Below are 19685 nucleotides of genomic sequence, written 5' to 3' on the forward strand. Positions count from 1 at the left end.
GAGGCAGGAGACTTTTTCAAGGGTTTCCTCCCGTTTTGGGGACCTATGGTTAACAGTAGGAACCTGAGACATTTGACTCGAGTGGTAGAATCGACAGCTAATATTACTGCCAGTGCCCTTGGTAATATCACCACAGAACTTCAGGCGGAGAGACTTATGACATTACAAAACCGTATGGTTTTAGATGTTGTCTTAGCAGATCGCGGTGGGGTATGTAAAGTGATCCATTCGAGCTGTTGCATTTTCATACCTGATAATGCTCCAACTGTCTATCAAGCCATCTCGAAGTTGCATAAGATCTCCGAATCCATACACGTGGATGTAGGGGATTGGACGCTATTCGGTTGGTTTTGGGGCCTGATGTCGACTTGGGGTTGGAAGATTCTGACGATCATCGGGGTTGTGGTAGTGTTCCTGTTCACGTGTTGCCTTTGTGTGCAGTGTGGTCCTGCCTTATGTGGCCTCTGTGCTACGACGTGTATGAGACAACCATCTGTTACCAAGGGGACTCGATTGGACAGAGCTATGCTACAACGACATCTTGATGGTCTGATGAATATCGAGTATGATTCCGACTAGTGCTTGCCTACATGAGGGCAAAAGGAGCGTCTGAGGTTCCGTGACAATTGTAAGTGGTGTTTTCAACTCGCACGAATATGGTCGAGTCTAGTATCTATGAACCACAAATGACGAGTTTAGTAAGCGTGCGCAGTTTCGCTGTGCTAACTTAAACCGTTCGTTTGTTATGTGGGTTTCTCATCTGTACCCACGGGTTCCATCTTAGATACGGCATCCATTTTGTCTCTTGCCCTCAAGTAGCCAGCGAACGGACACTGTCCGCTTCGCGACCCTGGGACTTCCAAGATATGGCGGAAGACACATGTTCTTTGAAAGTGTCTTTATGACAAGGGGGTTGCTACTGTAAGGCAGACGGCGCCGCTCGAGGCTCATCTTGCCGCACGAGCTTATTGTCTCAGCCGTGCATCTCATTAGGCACGTCCCTTTGATGCCTGTATCTCGTGCTTCTCGACACCCCCTTTTTTACACCCTCTCCGATCTCCCCACTGTCTCCGTCTTCCTCTGCACCTGTCTTCGTTCTTGTTTCGATCTACTTTACTGCTGATTGGAATTTGCTAATGGTGGGAAGATGGGTTTTTACAGTTGGGAACCGCCAAATGTTTCCGCACTTATGTTCCGGACCTTGTATGTTTCAAAGTGATCTAAAACGACCCCTCTAAGAGCGACTTGTGGGAACCAGGTTGTAAACTATTGTGTCTCATGTTATCATATGGGTAAAAGTTGTATAAAAGGAGCGATCCACAGATACAATTTGAAGCAGTCTCCCCGAACTACACTCGATGTACTTCCTGTGACTTCTGTGTTCCCTGCAGTAAATAAACCTTGACTCTTTGACGCCGAAGGAAGTGTCCCGTGTCTCTGTGACTTGTACGCCGGAGCAGGTTACCCACGAAGGTTTCAGGTGTTGTGCCCTGGCACCGCTGGGTCCAAAAGAACCCAGTCCTTCACCATCCGCTCTCTAAGGGTCCTCGGCCTACTGCTCTCTCGCGCTCTGATCTCTCTCAGCGCTCGCTCCTAACCTCGCTGTTCTCGCTATCTTCTCCCCGGGGTACTGTCCCTAAAAAACACAATCACAGTATGGGTGGAACGTCCCTTTGACGCCCACCACGTACTTTCCCCATGATCTCATTCTTTGCTCTTTCCATGGCTTCATCTCTTCTCGTCGTCCGTTAAGTTGACCCTTCTCCTTAGACGCCATCTTCGTCTTCTTGCTGGTGACTTCATTTGACATTTCATTTGACACTTTCGAAGCAAAAGTCTATCACCTCAGCAGAACTCTACTCTTTACGACTGTATTCGTAACCTTAGTTGGTCCTGTGAACGGTCGTTTCTAAACAAGACTCAAATTCCAAGCGTCTCTTATCACGTTTAGGCCATAAACTTCTTCCAACATTGTCACCTTAAATCTAGCAAGACCTTTGACTCTTGTCTCGCACATTCAACTCAAGGCTATTCACGACTCCTGTGAGCCCACTAAATTACATACAGCGGACTACACTCCTGCGAACTCTCGGTCAGTTAGGTTAAAATCACATATGACCTAAACTCTTTTCTAACATTCCTACAAAAGCTTTCTACACAGTATAACCTTTAACACACATTTATATATAATCGAATTTAGCAAAGCAATGACTATAAGTGAATACATTCTACATATAACGCAACATTTATTTCTCGTGCTTATATCGTGCTATACATTCTCTGCACATTTCGTCACTTTACGTTTCGCCGTTTTCTCCATTTCATGATTACACACGTATATTCAGTTTTGCACGTTCTACTATTCTTAAGCATTTCTATACATTTCTATATTAGCCCACTATGTATACGGCCTTTCTAATTCTAATACACTTTATAAATATATACATTTCCTATTACTTATGTTACATCGGCTAACTTTATACTACAAGTGTTAACTTCACGTTACAGATTCCACGTTTATGCGATATGCTTGTGAATATGGTTCATACATATTTTTTATTCAAATTGCGCTCTCTCAGTTCCCCCCTTTGATGACCTCTAGGAGTCATCACTAAATGCAATTTGAATAACACCTTTACACAGAACTAGTTACAACATTCCCCCTTTTTATCGTTTCGAGAGCTCTTAAACTCTTGTACTGTTGGTCTTGTAAAGCAGCTAATCTCCTTTCTTGCTCTCTCATGGACCTTTGTAACCGGTTCGACCTATACCATTTATACAATTTCACTAACCCTAATAATGTGATTATGCAAATCAATACTATCAATATAGGTTTTAGTATATACCACACAACGCTTTTACCAAGGTTGGCAAACCAACTTCCAACCTTTCCTACTCCATGACCTACTTTTTCCCAAACATTTGTTTTTGATAAATCTTCAATTTCTTTATGTATCTGTGTAATGTTTTGTATGACTTTCTCAAGTGGTTTCGAATTGTCTGGAATGTAAGTACAACATTCTTGGACCTTCAAAGCCTTGCAAACTCCGCCCTCTTTTGCTAGCAGTACATCTAAAGCAAGTCGGTTCTGAAGAACCATTGCCCTAATCGACTGCATCTCTCCTTCTACTAACATTAATGACCTTGCAGTACTTGCAGATAATCTATCTACAACTGTAGCTAGTCTCCTGATCTTAACATCGTTAAGTATTAAACCTAACATAGGAAACATTGCTCCAAAAATGTCTCCAACTACTTCAGCATCTCCTACTTCCCTTTTCGCTCTTATCGAAGCCTTTCCTTCTATGATCGCTAAATCCTTTGCATGATATATTTTGGGGAAGACAATTGCCAAGTAACACGAACCATACCAATTGTCGGGTAGTTTTACATAGGCATTTCTTCCACATACAAAATATACATTAGGAATCGCTTGCATCCCTTTCATAAAATCTTTCGTATAGTACTCTAACCTAAAAGCATGTTCGCAATTTACTTCACCTACAAATACACTCTCATAATACGTCTTGCTTCGAGTTAAACATAACTTTCCTTTCTGCGTTCTATCCAAAGCTATTGGACCATTGCTACCTTTCTTCTTGTGTGCTTTTTCTTCTTCGGTCCAATCTGTTTTCCACTGTCCTGACATTTTCAGAATCTTCTGCCTTCTGTATCGGTCATCTACTTGTCCTATGAACTTTTTCTCTACTTCTGACACTTTGCAAGTCAGATTATTTCTGCGTGCATATGAAGTATCTAGTGTATCCCAAGGAAGAAAGAACTTGGCTAATCTATCCTCCTTTTTATAATAGTCCCACTTATTCATTTGCTTATAATTCGGGACTTCAGGCAGTACCGAATCATAATTTGAAAAGTAGTACTCAAATCCTTCTCTACCATAAAATATACTGAGCAATAAACTACATGTTATCCCATAAGTCAGTGGGAGATGATGATATCGGATGCCTTCGTCTACGGAAGCCGGCAATTGCATACATACATAGCATTCTTTGGCCTCCATGGCATCGATATACTCATACAATAGCTTGGCATATGCATTTGACCTAAAATTTCCCTGCGACTCGTCTACGTGTAACCTACGAGCTTCATTTGCCAGTAACGTCTTTTCACGGATGACATTGCTCTCCTCCTTCTTCCCAACAAGAGCAGGTTTCAAAGTCGTTACAGGCTTTACATCTGTTGTCTCTCTTTCACTTGCATGTCCTACCATGTATGATGTGGTAACTACTGTAATAATAAGAAAAATTACTACTGCTATTAGTGTACCTATTATGCATTTGGCTTTTCGGTTTGGGTTGCCGTTCTCCATGTTATCAAACAGCGTAACTCTTTCTTTTGCGAAGAAAAGTTTCTCTTTTCAAGTCTTTGTCTTGCTTTGTTTGCTTTTTCAGTCTGTGAAGCGCTCTTAATCAACAAAAGTCTCTTTTCACAACAATGTCTTTTATCTTCAGCAATAGACAACCCTAACCCTTCTCCGTCCTCTAAATGTAATCCCTAATTTTATTCTTCTTTCCACTCGGCGCTAGGTTATCTTCTTCTTTATAACTTAAACACAAAAGTCTTTATGCATCTATAATTATTCTCGTACCTGCAGCTTTAATAACATGTTCCAATAATTCAAAACGAATGACTTTTTCTTCTTGTTCTGGTATTTGATGACCAAAAGTCAGAAACTGTAATCGATTTAGCACTAGATCTTTGATCCGACTTAGGTATGGGGGTATGGGAAGTGTGAAAGTCAGTAACCCCTCAGTCTCGAGCCCAGGCGTCAACATCCATATCTCCACTGCCACAAATGGATCGAGATCGATAACTTTCACTTCTTTCACTCTCCCAGATTTCTGTCCCCAAGACATCTGCCAGATAAGTCCACTCTGGGGTGGCGTACCTTCTGCAGGGCACACATACCCTTCTCGATCTTCTTGGACTCTCAGAACCTGAATCCGTAGTTTCTTCTTCTTGATCCGACTCTTCAGAAATCGGGACAAGGGTTTTCTCTTGATTTGTTTTTAAGCTTGGCCTTCTCCTTCTCTCCGGCCAACTGGCTTCGTCACTCCTTGTCCTCCTGCTCCTTGTTCTTGGACTTGTCTCTTGATCGCTTACAGCTTGTTCGTTATCTGATTCGAACTCCCGTGTACTCTCTTCTTCTGAGACTACTTCGGTCTCACTGGTGTCCTGACCATCGTCTGCAGCTTGCTCTGACACAGGCTCAGCCTCTTCGATCACCTCTACAGCTTGACTTTCCCCCTCTGTGGCTTCTCCGCTTTCTGCTGGATTCTCATCCGAGAGAGGAGCTGTTTCTTCCAGAGGTGTTGGCACTCTTCGGGTGTGTGAGGCGTGTATCCAGTTGGGCAAACCTCCACACTTTAATGCAGTGTTCGTAACTAGTATGACTTGGAACGGTCCTCGCCAGCGCACGTCTAGACAGTTCTTCCTGACGTGCTTCTTCACCAGGACCCAGTCCCCTGGACACAGGTCATGGCACAAGTCTTGTGCTGATGGAACCTCTGCAGCCTGGACCTGGAGGGACACAGAATTAATGGCATCAGATAGTCCCTTGCAGTAGTCCAAGATCAAATCGTCTGTGATGTTCAATAGCGCTGCAGTCGGAACCGATGGCAATCTCATAGCTCTTCCTGAGGAAATATAAATTTTTGGTCAAGTCGTGTTCCCTAGCGAGTACCCCACCGTCTCCATGTACCAGCTTAAAGTGCATGTAACTTCCCTCCTGTCTCAGCTATGAAGACGCAAATACATTTGCGTCCAACGTTAACATGTCCTCTTTCAGATCCACCCTGAATGGGTTAAATAGTCCGTTTCTAAGTATGCTATGCCAACGTCTTTTTGTAGTGTACTTTATACGTTTCTCCAGCTCTGGCAAAGTAGGCCCTGAATTTCTGCCATCGAGCCTTTTTTCTGGCTTCTGACTCTGAAAGCCTCAGCCCAGGCAGCCTCTGTACCCGTGAACTCTGACTTACTCCCAGCGCGGCCCCCGCGTTCAGCTCAGCCTGCTGCCTGCCAAGACTGACTACAACCTTCGAATTATCTGTTCTGCTCCTCGAAAATACATTCCTGCCTACTAGTTTCAGTAAACATCCAACTCAGCTGCAGAGCAAAGGGCCGACCTGTCTCCGTGAAAGTAATTCATAGCCTCTGTTACCATGCCCCACGCTTCTCATGCAGACACTTAGGCGCTTATACACGCATTCATAGTCAGTATAGAATAGCTTCTGCCCCAGAGACCTTTCCCGTCCAGATAATATGGTTCCCAAACATCAGATATCAGATATGATAGAAGTACGAGTTGATCTGACATGCCAGACTTCTGTCTCTTTCCGTCAGTGTAAATGTCAAGTCCCCTGCACCCTCCAGTTTCCGTGTCAATCACACGTCATGCAGCTGCGCGCGCATCCAAGCTTCCGATTTCTGCTGACATTGCAACATTTCTGTTTGGTGCCACCCACTCATGACACCTACCTGTGACGTTTCTAGCACACACCTCCAGTTCACGCCTTCTGATTACGTACTAGTAACACGTGGATGCTGTTATCTTGTCTTCTCTCAGCTGTTACGCCTACTGCATTGCTTTCTATGATGTAAATTAAGTATATAAGCTATGTACTGTTAATAAAATATAGCGCTCTATCCCTTCTTCCACCCCTGCGGTGGGATGAACATGATATCCAGGTCTTGACCATTCCTTTTTAAGGAATAAAACCCCTAAGAACTCTAACACCACGGACTCTGTTTCTTTCTTTCCGATTTGAGTTATTATTGATTAAGTACTTACCTGCATAGAAATTAAGAAGGTAAATTATATATTTACGTCATTTTGGCGCCCGAACAGGGACCCCTCCCCCACCTCACGCGCCAGTTGGTGCGTTGCAAGCTCTGTCCCCTGCCATCAGTTAGAAGGAAACTACGCGTACCGGCAGGATTTCCTGCATCTCCCTCTGGCCCACGGAGGTGACGAAGACTGCGATCAGTACCCAGACGAGGCAGTGAGGAGTGCGGAGGATCCCGACCAGAGCCTAGCCGAAAGAAGCAAGGTCCGAGGTGTCAAGAGGCCCACCAGTTTTCCGAAGTTTTCCGAAGTATCCACGTGTCGAGTCCAGTCCAGTCGAGTTTTCCGAGGCCTTCTGTTTTCCGTGCTTCCCGGTGAGTACCATTGCTGGGACGTATCAAGACGGGTTTGGGTACACAAACACGGTCTGCACTGTTTTTAGACAGTGTATCTGTACTGTTTAGCAGTATATCCAGTATAGGGGGTAGTCATATATGTTTCAAAATGTCTTTTCATGTGATTAATGTCGTGGTATGAATGTGACCGTTTTTAATGTGCATTATTGTGTTCTTGTATAACTAGCTGTATTCAGTATTAAGTAAACAAGATGCCGTTTTTCGACAAATTAAAGCAGATAGGAACTAGGAAAGGGATACTAGAGGAAGCAATTCCTATCCCCCCTAGGGACACTCCTGGAAATTTTATGTACCATAAGCATGGCTTAGATGCCATATTGTATCTAGATTTATGGGCCGACTATACTAAGCATCTAGACGAAAGACACAGATGGCCTGTTACCGGAACATGGGATGCCGAGTGCATCATGAAGGTAGAGGAAGCACTATGGAAAAAAAAAGCCAGACAATCTCAGAAAGACGCCATAGAGTTTTGGCGTAAGGAATCACATAAGCGTGCTGAAAAAGCACTACGTAGAGAAGACAGACTTAAAGAATCAGACAAGGCCCAAGAAAACGAGTTAGTTACCGAGGGGATCCGAGTAAAATCAGAGCAAGTAGACCGCGCACGAAATAACCTCGTAAACGGTATGTATCTCGCGGCCGAGGGTTCGCCTGAGGCCATTTCAGAAATACCGAAAAATCTGCCGCCACCATTGGTTCCAACTAAAGTAACTCATAGGACCACTAAAGACATATTCCTGAATTCCTATCTAGAGGATGTAGCACCCGCTTACACCAATCTGCCTGTCCGCGCCCTGCCTAACGACAGGGACGGGGGTGGTAACCCGCCCCAAGATCATATTCCTCCAGTACCACAACAGAATCCTCCTGTTCCACCACCCCCACCACTTCCCGTACCTAAAGTGTATCTACCGAAACCACTTCTACCTGATCCTACTAAAAGACAAATTCAAGTTCAGGTACAGACTCCACAGAGAGATAATGTTCAAGCTTCCGCCTCAGGGGGTGCGACCGGGGGTCTTCACACCCCGCCATTAACACGCAGGTTACAGCTCGGGGATTTGCGGAATCCCTTTACGTTCAAGTCACCCCGCCTTGACATATTCAAAGAAAACCTTTCAGTTTGCAGATATGATCCAGTACCCGGCAAAGACGATATAATGATGATGGCATCACTACGGTTAAGATCTGCTACTGATTTCCTGCTGTGCTATGCAGGAATGAAGGAGCGCCTAGATAGAATATATGAGTTTGTTCAGACTGGGAAAGACCCTGATAGTATTCAGGATGCCATGGAGCGTCAGAAAGTTGACGTTCAAGCACAGATACTACGTTTTTTCATAAATTGCCTAATAAGAGAACGAGACAGGCCTGGGACAGATCAGAGTGAATTAGATGCACTAAACAAGTGGGGTCAAAATATATCTGAAGGAAAACACGACAAGGGGACTTGCATAGCCAGTATGTACAAGAAAATTAGAAAAGCAGTGATAGAAATACACCAAAAAGAGAAAGAAAAGGCTTCCTCCGAGGAGGAAGAGGAACTTGAAGAACCAGAAAAGACTACAGATACTATAGCGTATGTAGGTGCTTCGAAGGAGACACCTTGTGTCCCTTGTCTGCCAGGAAATGTAAAACTGTCAGTGATGCTTGTTCACATTCGGGCTCACTTCGTGCGGTGATCAGCAGATCATCGACGTATTGCAGTAAAGCGGTGTTAACTGGCATTTGAATACAATCTAGTTGTCTTTTCAGTGCTTGACTATAGATGCTGGGGCTTTCTGTGAATCCTTGAGGTGCGCGGGAAAATTTGAAACTTCGTCCATTTAAACTGAAACCGAAAAGGTATTGGCTCTCTGGGTCAATAGGTACACTAAAGAAGGCGTTCTTGAGATCAATTACAGTAAAGAACGTTGCTTCTGAATCAATAGCAGTCAATAGGGAAGAGATATCGGGGACCACAGGGTACTGTGGAACAATGCATTTATTCAGCTCTCTTAGATCAATCACCAGCCGATATACTGGCGGTGCATTGGGATCAGTACGTTTAAGAATCGGAATGATTGGTGAATTACAGATATTGGAGTCGGTCTCTACGACCACTCCTTGGGCAATGAGCTCTTCAATGATTTCCAGTAAAGCCACTACAGCATTGTGCGGTAACTTGTATTGTCTGATTCGCGGTAGAACAACTCCTGTCTTGAGTGTAACACGGTATGGTGTGATATGCATACAACCTACATCAGTTGGGCCCGTTGCCCACAAGTGATCTGGTACATTTTTCAATCTGACATCGAATTCTCGTAAGACATAATGACCCTTGAAATCCCGCAGAAAGAGTCTAACCCCCTCCGGGGAACAGCAGATTATGGCTCCTAGAGCCTTCAACGTTTTAATTCCTAACAGATTTTCTGGGCATGATTTCGTAAGTAACAAGTCTGTAACTCGTGATAATGGACCCACAGCCAGGGTGACTGGTTCAGATACTTCATTTACAATGGGCTGTCCTGAAAAACCAAGGGAAACATTCTGTGAGCCTGAGAGGGGTGCCCCTGGGACTTCATTATGACTGATTGTTGTGCGGCTTGCCCCTGTGTCAATTAAAAACTTTCTGTCTTTTCCCAATACTTGACTGTGTACATAAGGACCTTCTTGATCTACAGGAATTTCAATAAGAGGCAAGCCAAACTCCCTCTCTAGGCTGTTTCATGTGTATCGTTGATACTCAGGATAAGCAGATTGGGCATACTGGTACATCTGTTGGGAAACTTGTTGAGTCGAGGCAGTGGGCTGTGGTACCGCTACCGTCTGTGCTGTATGAGATGAAGCATGCATAGGCTGTGTGTTCTGCATAGGTTGTACATTCTGTGAGGTCTGTTGCTGAACCTGATCTTGTCTTGGTGGATGCGGTCTTTCTTTAGTTTTACCTGTGGATATGTTATGTTTCAGGACTGGACATTCATGTACATAGTGACCTGGCTGCTTGCAATAATTGCATGTCCCTTTAACGGGAGCTGCGGTATGACCTGTCTGGGTCGTACCCTTTCTGTTTCCGTCGGTATGGACCGACTGGGCTACTAACATTTTCATTTTCGTGTCTTCGTGAGAATGGCTGACCGTTATCTGAGTACACGACACGAGGCATGCCGTACCGTGGGAAGAATTCACGAACCAACTGCCTGGCAGTGGTCGGAGCAGTGTAATCTGGGACTGGGTATGCTTCGGTCCAACGGGAAAGTGCACAAACAATTACGAGGACATATTTAAATCCTCGACAACGGTCCATCTGGATATAATCCATCTGGAGGACTTCAAAAGGGTGATCGGGAAGATGAAATCCACCTTGCTCTACAGGGACGCTTTTACCTGGATTGAACTGACAACAGATCATGCAAGTACGCACTTTCTGTTTTGCTGCTGCTCGTAAGTGTTTATTGCTCCAAAGATTTTGTAAACTGTCTAACATCGCTTTTTCTCCTAGATGTGCTGGACTATGTGCTGTATTGATCATGACTTGAACCATAGAATCAGGGAGAAACCATGTAGATTTTCCCTTCGTCATCCAACCTTGATCTGTCTGGATCCCTCCTAGTTCAGTCCATTTTTTTATTTCATCTGGGGTAGCATGTGCCTGAATATCGATTACATCTAGTGTGGGATCCCTGACTGTCATACAATTTGTCGGTCCTATTGTCTTTGTCACATCGGTTGTCTGAGTGTGAGTCAGTGCTGTATGTTTTGCTGTCTGGTCTGCCAGGTCGTTACCCTGGGAAACAGAATCTGTAACTTTAGTATGTGCTTTACACTTCATGACGGATATTCCTGAAGGCAGATGTATTGCTTCTAACAGTGCTTGAATGAGGGGACCGTGTTGGATCTTGGCACCATGAGAGGTCAGAAAACCTCGTTCTTGCCATAACATTCCGAAGTCGTGTACAACTCCGAACGCATAACGGGAATCAGTGTATATATTAACATTTCTGTTCTTGGCTAGAATACAGGCTCTGGTCAGAGCAATAAGCTCTGCCGCCTGAGCGGACAGTGTGTCAATACGATGTGTTTCTTTAACTTCGGTTTCAGTGGTCACTGCATATGCGGCCACTAATTCTCCTGTACTTGTTCGCATACATGAACCATCCACATAAAGTGTCAGGTCTGGATTTGTCAGTGGGACATCTGTTAAGTCTCGTCGTGGCTTTGTTACTGTATTAATGATTTCTATACAATCATGCGGGGCTGGATCTGTCATAATTGTAGGTAACAGTGTTGCGGGGTTCAGAATGCTGCAGCGTCTGATTTCTATGTGTGGCTGGAATAGCGTTAATTCGTAACCTGTCAGTCGTGCTATAGTCAAGTGTTGAGTCTGGGTTCTGTTTAACAGAACCTCTACAGAGTGTGGAACTTGTACTGTTAACTGATGTCCTAAAACAATTGAATCGCTCTGTCTGATTGCTAACGCTGTTGCTGCTACTGACTTTAGGCACGCAGGGAGTGCCTGGGCTACTGAATCCAATGTACTTGAAAAATAAGCGCAAGGCTTATGTGAACCTGCTTGGTCTTGAGTGAGGACAGACAATGCTGTACCATCACGTTCTGTAACAAAAAGTGTAAACGGTTTGCTGTAACATGGTGTCGCTAAAACTGGTGCTTGACATAATGCTTTCTTTAATTCCTCAAAGGCTTGTGTATGTTCCTGAGTCCAAGGAAGGACAGTCGAAGTCGCTGCCTCCTGCGTCGTTAACTGGATGAGTGGTCCTACTCCATGACCTACTTTTTCCCAAACATTTGTTTTTGATAAATCTTCAATTTCTTTATGTATCTGTGTAATGTTTTGTATGACTTTCTCAAGTGGTTTCGAATTGTCTGGAATGTAAGTACAACATTCTTGGACCTTCAAAGCCTTGCAAACTCCGCCCTCTTTTGCTAGCAGTACATCTAAAGCAAGTCGGTTCTGAAGAACCATTGCCCTAATCGACTGCATCTCTCCTTCTACTAACATTAATGACCTTGCAGTACTTGCAGATAATCTATCTACAACTGTAGCTAGTCTCCTGATCTTAACATCGTTAAGTATTAAACCTAACATAGGAAACATTGCTCCAAAAATGTCTCCAACTACTTCAGCATCTCCTACTTCCCTTTTCGCTCTTATCGAAGCCTTTCCTTCTATGATCGCTAAATCCTTTGCATGATATATTTTGGGGAAGACAATTGCCAAGTAACACGAACCATACCAATTGTCGGGTAGTTTTACATAGGCATTTCTTCCACATACAAAATATACATTAGGAATCGCTTGCATCCCTTTCATAAAATCTTTCGTATAGTACTCTAACCTAAAAGCATGTTCGCAATTTACTTCACCTACAAATACACTCTCATAATACGTCTTGCTTCGAGTTAAACATAACTTTCCTTTCTGCGTTCTATCCAAAGCTATTGGACCATTGCTACCTTTCTTCTTGTGTGCTTTTTCTTCTTCGGTCCAATCTGTTTTCCACTGTCCTGACATTTTCAGAATCTTCTGCCTTCTGTATCGGTCATCTACTTGTCCTATGAACTTTTTCTCTACTTCTGACACTTTGCAAGTCAGATTATTTCTGCGTGCATATGAAGTATCTAGTGTATCCCAAGGAAGAAAGAACTTGGCTAATCTATCCTCCTTTTTATAATAGTCCCACTTATTCATTTGCTTATAATTCGGGACTTCAGGCAGTACCGAATCATAATTTGAAAAGTAGTACTCAAATCCTTCTCTACCATAAAATATACTGAGCAATAAACTACATGTTATCCCATAAGTCAGTGGGAGATGATGATATCGGATGCCTTCGTCTACGGAAGCCGGCAATTGCATACATACATAGCATTCTTTGGCCTCCATGGCATCGATATACTCATACAATAGCTTGGCATATGCATTTGACCTAAAATTTCCCTGCGACTCGTCTACGTGTAACCTACGAGCTTCATTTGCCAGTAACGTCTTTTCACGGATGACATTGCTCTCCTCCTTCTTCCCAACAAGAGCAGGTTTCAAAGTCGTTACAGGCTTTACATCTGTTGTCTCTCTTTTACTTGCATGTCCTACCATGTATGATGTGGTAACTACTGTAATAATAAGCAAAATTACTACTGCTATTAGTGTACCTATTATGCATTTGGCTTTTCGGTTTGGGTTGCCGTTCTCCATGTTATCAAACAGCGTAACTCTTTCTTTTGCGAAGAAAAGTTTCTCTTTTCAAGTCTTTGTCTTGCTTTGTTTGCTTTTTCAGTCTGTGAAGCGCTCTTAATCAACAAAAGTCTCTTTTCACAACAATGTCTTTTATCTTCAGCAATAGACAACCCTAACCCTTCTCCGTCCTCTAAATGTAATCCCTAATTTTATTCTTCTTTCCACTCGGCGCTAGGTTATCTTCTTCTTTATAACTTAAACACAAAAGTCTTTATGCATCTATAATTATTCTTGTACCTGCAGCTTTAATAACATGTTCCAATAATTCAAAACGAATGACTTTTTCTTCTTGTTCTGGTATTTGATGACCAAAAGTCGGAAACTGTAATCGATTTAGCACTAGATCTTTGATCCGACTTAGGTATGGGGGTATGGGAAGTGTGAAAGTCAGTAACCCCTCAGTCTCGAGCCCAGGCGTCAACATCCATATCTCCACTGCCACAAATGGATCGAGATCGATAACTTTCACTTCTTTCACTCTCCCAGATTTCTGTCCCCAAGACATCTGCCAGATAAGTCCACTCTGGGGTGGCGTACCTTCTGCAGGGCACACATACCCTTCTCGATCTTCTTGGACTCTCAGAACCTGAATCCGTAGTTTCTTCTTCTTGATCCGACTCTTCAGAAATCGGGACAAGGGTTTTCTCTTGATTTGTTTTTAAGCTTGGCCTTCTCCTTCTCTCCGGCCAACTGGCTTTGTCACTCCTTGTCCTCCTGCTCCTTGTTCTTGGACTTGTCTCTTGATCGCTTACAGCTTGTTCGTTATCTGATTCGAACTCCCATGTACTCTCTTCTTCTGAGACTACTTCGGTCTCACTGGTGTCCTGACCATCGTCTGCAGCTTGCTCTGACACAGGCTCAGCCTCTTCGATCACCTCTACAGCTTGACTTTCCCCCTCTGTGGCTTCTCCGCTTTCTGCTGGATTCTCATCCGAGAGAGGAGCTGTTTCTTCCAGAGGTGTTGGCACTCTTCGGGTGTGTGAGGCGTGTATCCAGTTGGGCAAACCTCCACACTTTACTGCAGTGTTCGTAACTAGTATGACTTGGAACGGTCCTCGCCAGCGCACGTCTAGACAGTTCTTCCTGACGTGCTTCTTCACCAGGACCCAGTCCCCTGGACACAGGTCATGGCACAAGTCTTGTGCTGATGGAACCTCTGCAGCCTGGACCTGGAGGGACACAGAATTAATGGCATCAGATAGTCCCTTGCAGTAGTTCAAGATCAAATCGTCTGTGATGTTCAATAGCGCTGCAGTCGGAACCGATGGCAATCTCATAGCTCTTCCCATTAGCACCTCGTGTGGAGACAGACCTGTTTTCCTATCTGGTGTGCTACGTATGCTCATAAGAACCAATGGAAGTGCATCAGGCCAATTCAGGGATGTCGATGAACAAACTTTGGCAAGTCTGGACTTGATTGTACTGTTGATTTGTTCTACAATCCCTGAAGCTTCTGGTCGATAACTGCAATGGAGCTTCTGATCAATACTCAAAGCTGAACATAGCATCTTCACTATTTCGCTATTGAAATGAGTTCCTCTGTCCGATTCCAAAGAGGATGGCACCCCGAACCTCGGTATCAACTCTCTAAGCAACAACTTTGCTACTGTAAGTGTATCGCACCTACGTGTCGGGTAAGCTTCAACCCATCTATAAAAGATACAGACAATCACTAACACGTATCTGAGTCTATTGCATTGAGGCATTTCAATAAAATCCAGCTGCATTCTATTGAAAGGCCCCCCAGACCTCCCAATGTGACTCAGTGTGACTGGTGTTCTCTTTCCTACGTTTAGTTGCTGACAGATCGCACAACGCTGACATACTGCTTCTGCCGCTACTCTAAACTTCGGATTAAACCACGTTTGTCTGAATACTCTCACCATAGCATCTCTACCTATGTGTGCTGATCCATGCAATTTCCTTGCCATTGGACTAACAAGTTCGTTTGGTAAAACTGCTCTCCCATCTGCAGAAATCCAAAAGTTAATTTCACTTTTTGTACATCCAGCTGTCTCCCAGCCCTTTTTCTCATCATCTGGTGCATTTTCCTGAACACATTTCAACTCATCCCACGTATCTACAGTGTCTAACAACATAGTCAATTTGGTTCTTTCCTGTATTCCCCCCACTTCTACATTGGTGTGAGAATAACCTTGTTCTGCACAGTAACGTGCTACCTCGTCAGCATAACGGTTGCCTTGCGACACAAAGTCTACGTTCTTCGTGTGCGCGGCACATTTGACAACTGCTATGGCTGACGGACCTTGCAATGCCTCTAACAATAATCTCACGAATTCTCCATTCCTAATTGGAGAACCCGAAGAGGTCATGTAACCTCTTTGAGACCATAACTGCCCGTAATCGTGAACTACCCCGAAACCATACTGGCTATCGGTGTATATGGTGACTCGAATTTTGTTACCTGCTAAACAGGCACGGGTCAAAGCAATAATTTCAGCTACCTGAGCGGAATGTACTCCTTGCAGGCAAGCGGCTTCCACAACTCTGGTAATTGTACAAACTGCGTAAGCTGCTCTCAGCTGACCAATATCGTCTCTTACGCATGAACCATCAACAAAGAATATTTCATCAGGGTCAGTCAATGGCTCATCTACGATATCTGGTCTCGGTTTGGTGCATAGTTCAGTCACATCTAAGCAGTCATGATCTGTACAAATTTCATCATCAATATCATTTGGAAGTGGCATCAAAGTTGCAGGATTCAAGACGGAGCATCTTTTTAGGGTCACATTCTCGGCAGCCAATATGACTTGCTCGTAGCGTGTGAGCCTGCTATTCGTCAGATGCTGAGTCTTAGTCCTGGTCATTAACAATTCTACAGAATGCGGTACGTACACCACTAACTGATGTCCCATTACCACACTTTCACATCGTTCAATGCTGACACCCGTTGCAGCTACGGATTTGAGACATCCGGGCAACGCTGCGGCTACTGGATCTAATGTAGCCGAAAAATAAGCAACTGGCCTACGCGCATCTCCGTGTATCTGGGCCAAAACTGCTAAAGCGCATCCCTCTCTTTCGCAGCAGTAAAGCAAAAATGGTTTTGTGTAATCAGGCATTCCTAAAGCCGGGGCACGACATAAGTCCTCCCTCAGCTGCAAAAACGCCATCAAACAATCTTTGTCCCATGGTACCGGATCACTTACTCCTTTGTGCGTCAGTTGTAGTAAAGGTTTTGCCTTCAGTGAAAAGTTGGCTATCCACTGCCGACAATAACCGACCATGCCTAAAAACATCCTGACTTCTCTCTGTGTTTTAGGCGCGTTCATTTTCATGATCGCCTCTATTCTGTCTGGAGACACCTTCCGTTTTCCCTTTTCAATTCTGTGGCCCAAGTATTGCACTTCGGTGAGACAATACTGCAATTTACTTGGAGACACCTTGTGTCCGTTCTCGGCCAAGTGATTTAATAAGGTGATGGTGTCTACCTTGCAAGCTTCCTCAGTTTCTGACGCAACTAGGAGGTCGTCTATGTACTGGACTAGAACCGAGTTCTTGGGCAGTACTAGACTTTCAAGATTCTTCTTCAGCAGCTGGTTAAAAATCGATGGGCTTTCTGTATACCCCTGAGGGATACGACACCATGTTAAAACGCGATTTTCCAGCTTGAAAGCGAACAAATACTGGCTCTCCTCATCTAAAGGAATCGAAAAGAAAGCCTGGCATAAGTCTATCACGGTGAACCATTCAGCTTGGAACGGTATCTGAAACAATATCACTGATGGATTCGGTACCACTGGACAACATGAAACAACGATATTATTAATCTTTCGTAGATCCTGCACAATTCTGTATTTCCCACTAGGCTTCTGCAAACCCATAATCGGAGAGTTACATGGACTTCCCACGATCTCCTTCAGTATTCCCTGTTTAATCATGGATTCGATCACGGGCTTTATTCCTGCAATCGTCTCCGGTGTCAACTTATATTGTGGTATTCTCGGATACTCGGCGTTGGGTCTTACCATGATCTTTACTGGCTCTACCCCTTTGATCAATCCTATTTCTTCTCCAGTAAAATCCCACACCTCAGCTGACACTTTCTCCCTCAAGTCCTGGGGAAGCTCCTCCACTGTTAGGGTAGGATATAGTTCCACGCATTCCTGCGAGTTTACAACTTTAAAATCGGCATCCTCATTGTTGGTCTGCACTTCTACTCCTTCAGGTGTGCAATGTATTGTGCAATTCAGTTTACACAACAGATCTCTTCCTAACAGACACACAGGGCTAGAATCACAGATTACAAACTGATGTTCATCACTGTAATTCCCTATCTTCACTGACACTGGTTCAGTTAGAGGATTCGTCATCCTCCTGTTTGCGACTCCTACCACCTGAATCGTCTCACCCGACATTGGCAAACCTGGGACTACCGCTGATCTCAACGTGGATCGAGTGGCCCCCGTGTCTACCAAAAAGGTCGTAGGACATCCAGCCACCTCAGCTTCTACGTATGGTCCTCTCTGATCTACTTCCAGGGCTGCTCCTAGAGTACAGTCTTCTTCCTTATTCACTCGTTGCCCTGTAAGAGGATCAACGTAGTAGCATTCTGCTCCTCCTACGAACAATGGCATTTGTCTATAGGTTTTTCCTCCATTTGTAATGCGAGGCGGTTGAGGGAATGGCGCTCGAGGAGTCTGATTCCCCCCTTTGATAAACTTTCCCTTCGGGACTGCTGTTCCCTTTACCATGCTGGGTTGAACCTCATCCTCCTCCTGTTCTAATTCCCCCGTCTCGACATTATAGGGACACTCGCGTCTCCAATGTCCCACCTCGTTACACTGATGGCACCTCGTTGTCTTTTTAAGTGTCGCGATATCTATTCTCGGTCTCGATCTTTCTTCCTCGTCTCTGTTTTGATTATTCTGTTTCTTTGCTGGTGTTCCGGTTCCCTGTTGCCGCTGTCCACCCTTTCCAGCTGATTGCATCTGCACCAACATCAGCTTTTCTTTAAGTTTCTTTGCTTTTGAGTCTATTTCGTCGCTACAGTACCTCGCATACCTCAGAATCTCATCTAACGGTTTGTTCTGCCAACAAATCAAATGCTGTTGAATCATTAGGCTTATGTCTGGCCTCAATCCTAGAACAAACTTCGACACAAACTGTCCTATGTCTTTAGGATCCATGACATCCAACCCGCTATACTGTTTGAATGCTTTCAGCAATCTCTCATAAAACTCGTGAACTGTCTCTTTAGGTTCCTGAGTTGTTCGATCTATCTTAACCCAGTCTATGTCTTGCACTGGCACTTTCTCCTTTAACCATGCTATTACTCTTTCGTACTTTTCCATGACTCTATCTGATGGACCATTCGTCCTGGCATCTCTCGGAGGCTCACAAGCGGGCCATTCAATACTAAGCTTGCATGCCGTCCACAAATCTCCGGGTACTACGATATCAAACAGGGTGTTCAAATCGATCCACAGTACCTTAGAGATCTTCACGAACCTCTCTACCTGCTTGTACCACTCCACGGGGTTCTCTCTTAACTTGGGGAAAGAATTAGTAAATGCCGCTAAATCCCCCCTACTCCAGGGTACATGCACGTAGCTTCCGTTCGCGATTTCTCGCAAGGGGAAAGCTTCCATTCGCATTAGCTCTCCATCTTGGGACTTCGCAAGTGTACTCCTTCTGACGGACCCCCTCTTGGACCATCTTTCCTCCCATCTATCCAGATCTCTCCATATTCTGATACACATGATTAGTTCCCTTATGTGTACTCTTAGCCCAATCGTCCTACGCTCATCTAGATCCTGATCCGTGCAATTTAGCCTATGGTTGGCCTGTAAAGCTTTAGTCCGTGACATGTCTATCATATACCTGTCTGCCAATTCAGATAATTTTTCATGAGCTGCCCTTGCTTTCCGAGTAACATCCTTAGATAAAAACAGTATTTCATCCCGTTCGTACAGCTCTAACCTTTCTATTGCCACTGTGCCGTCAATTATCTCATCCAAGTGTGACTTTAAACTCGTTACATCGAGCCGTCTTGCTTTTAGTTCAGCTCTCAGTACGTCAGTCCTAGGTTGTTCACTTACACCCCTCTCACCTCCACTATGCGCCCTACGTCTAAGCACAGGTGAGTTATGAGGAGTTCTTCTTCCATCTCTTTGTTCCCACCTCTCTAGATCCCAAGCTTTTCCATCTTCCCTTGGGGTATGGTGGAACATTGATCTATTCCCCATTACTACATTCTGTC

Source organism: Lissotriton vulgaris, chromosome 1_1 (assembly GCF_964263255.1).
Source record: "Lissotriton vulgaris chromosome 1_1, aLisVul1.2, whole genome shotgun sequence".
Classification (NCBI taxonomy): domain Eukaryota; kingdom Metazoa; phylum Chordata; class Amphibia; order Caudata; family Salamandridae; genus Lissotriton; species Lissotriton vulgaris.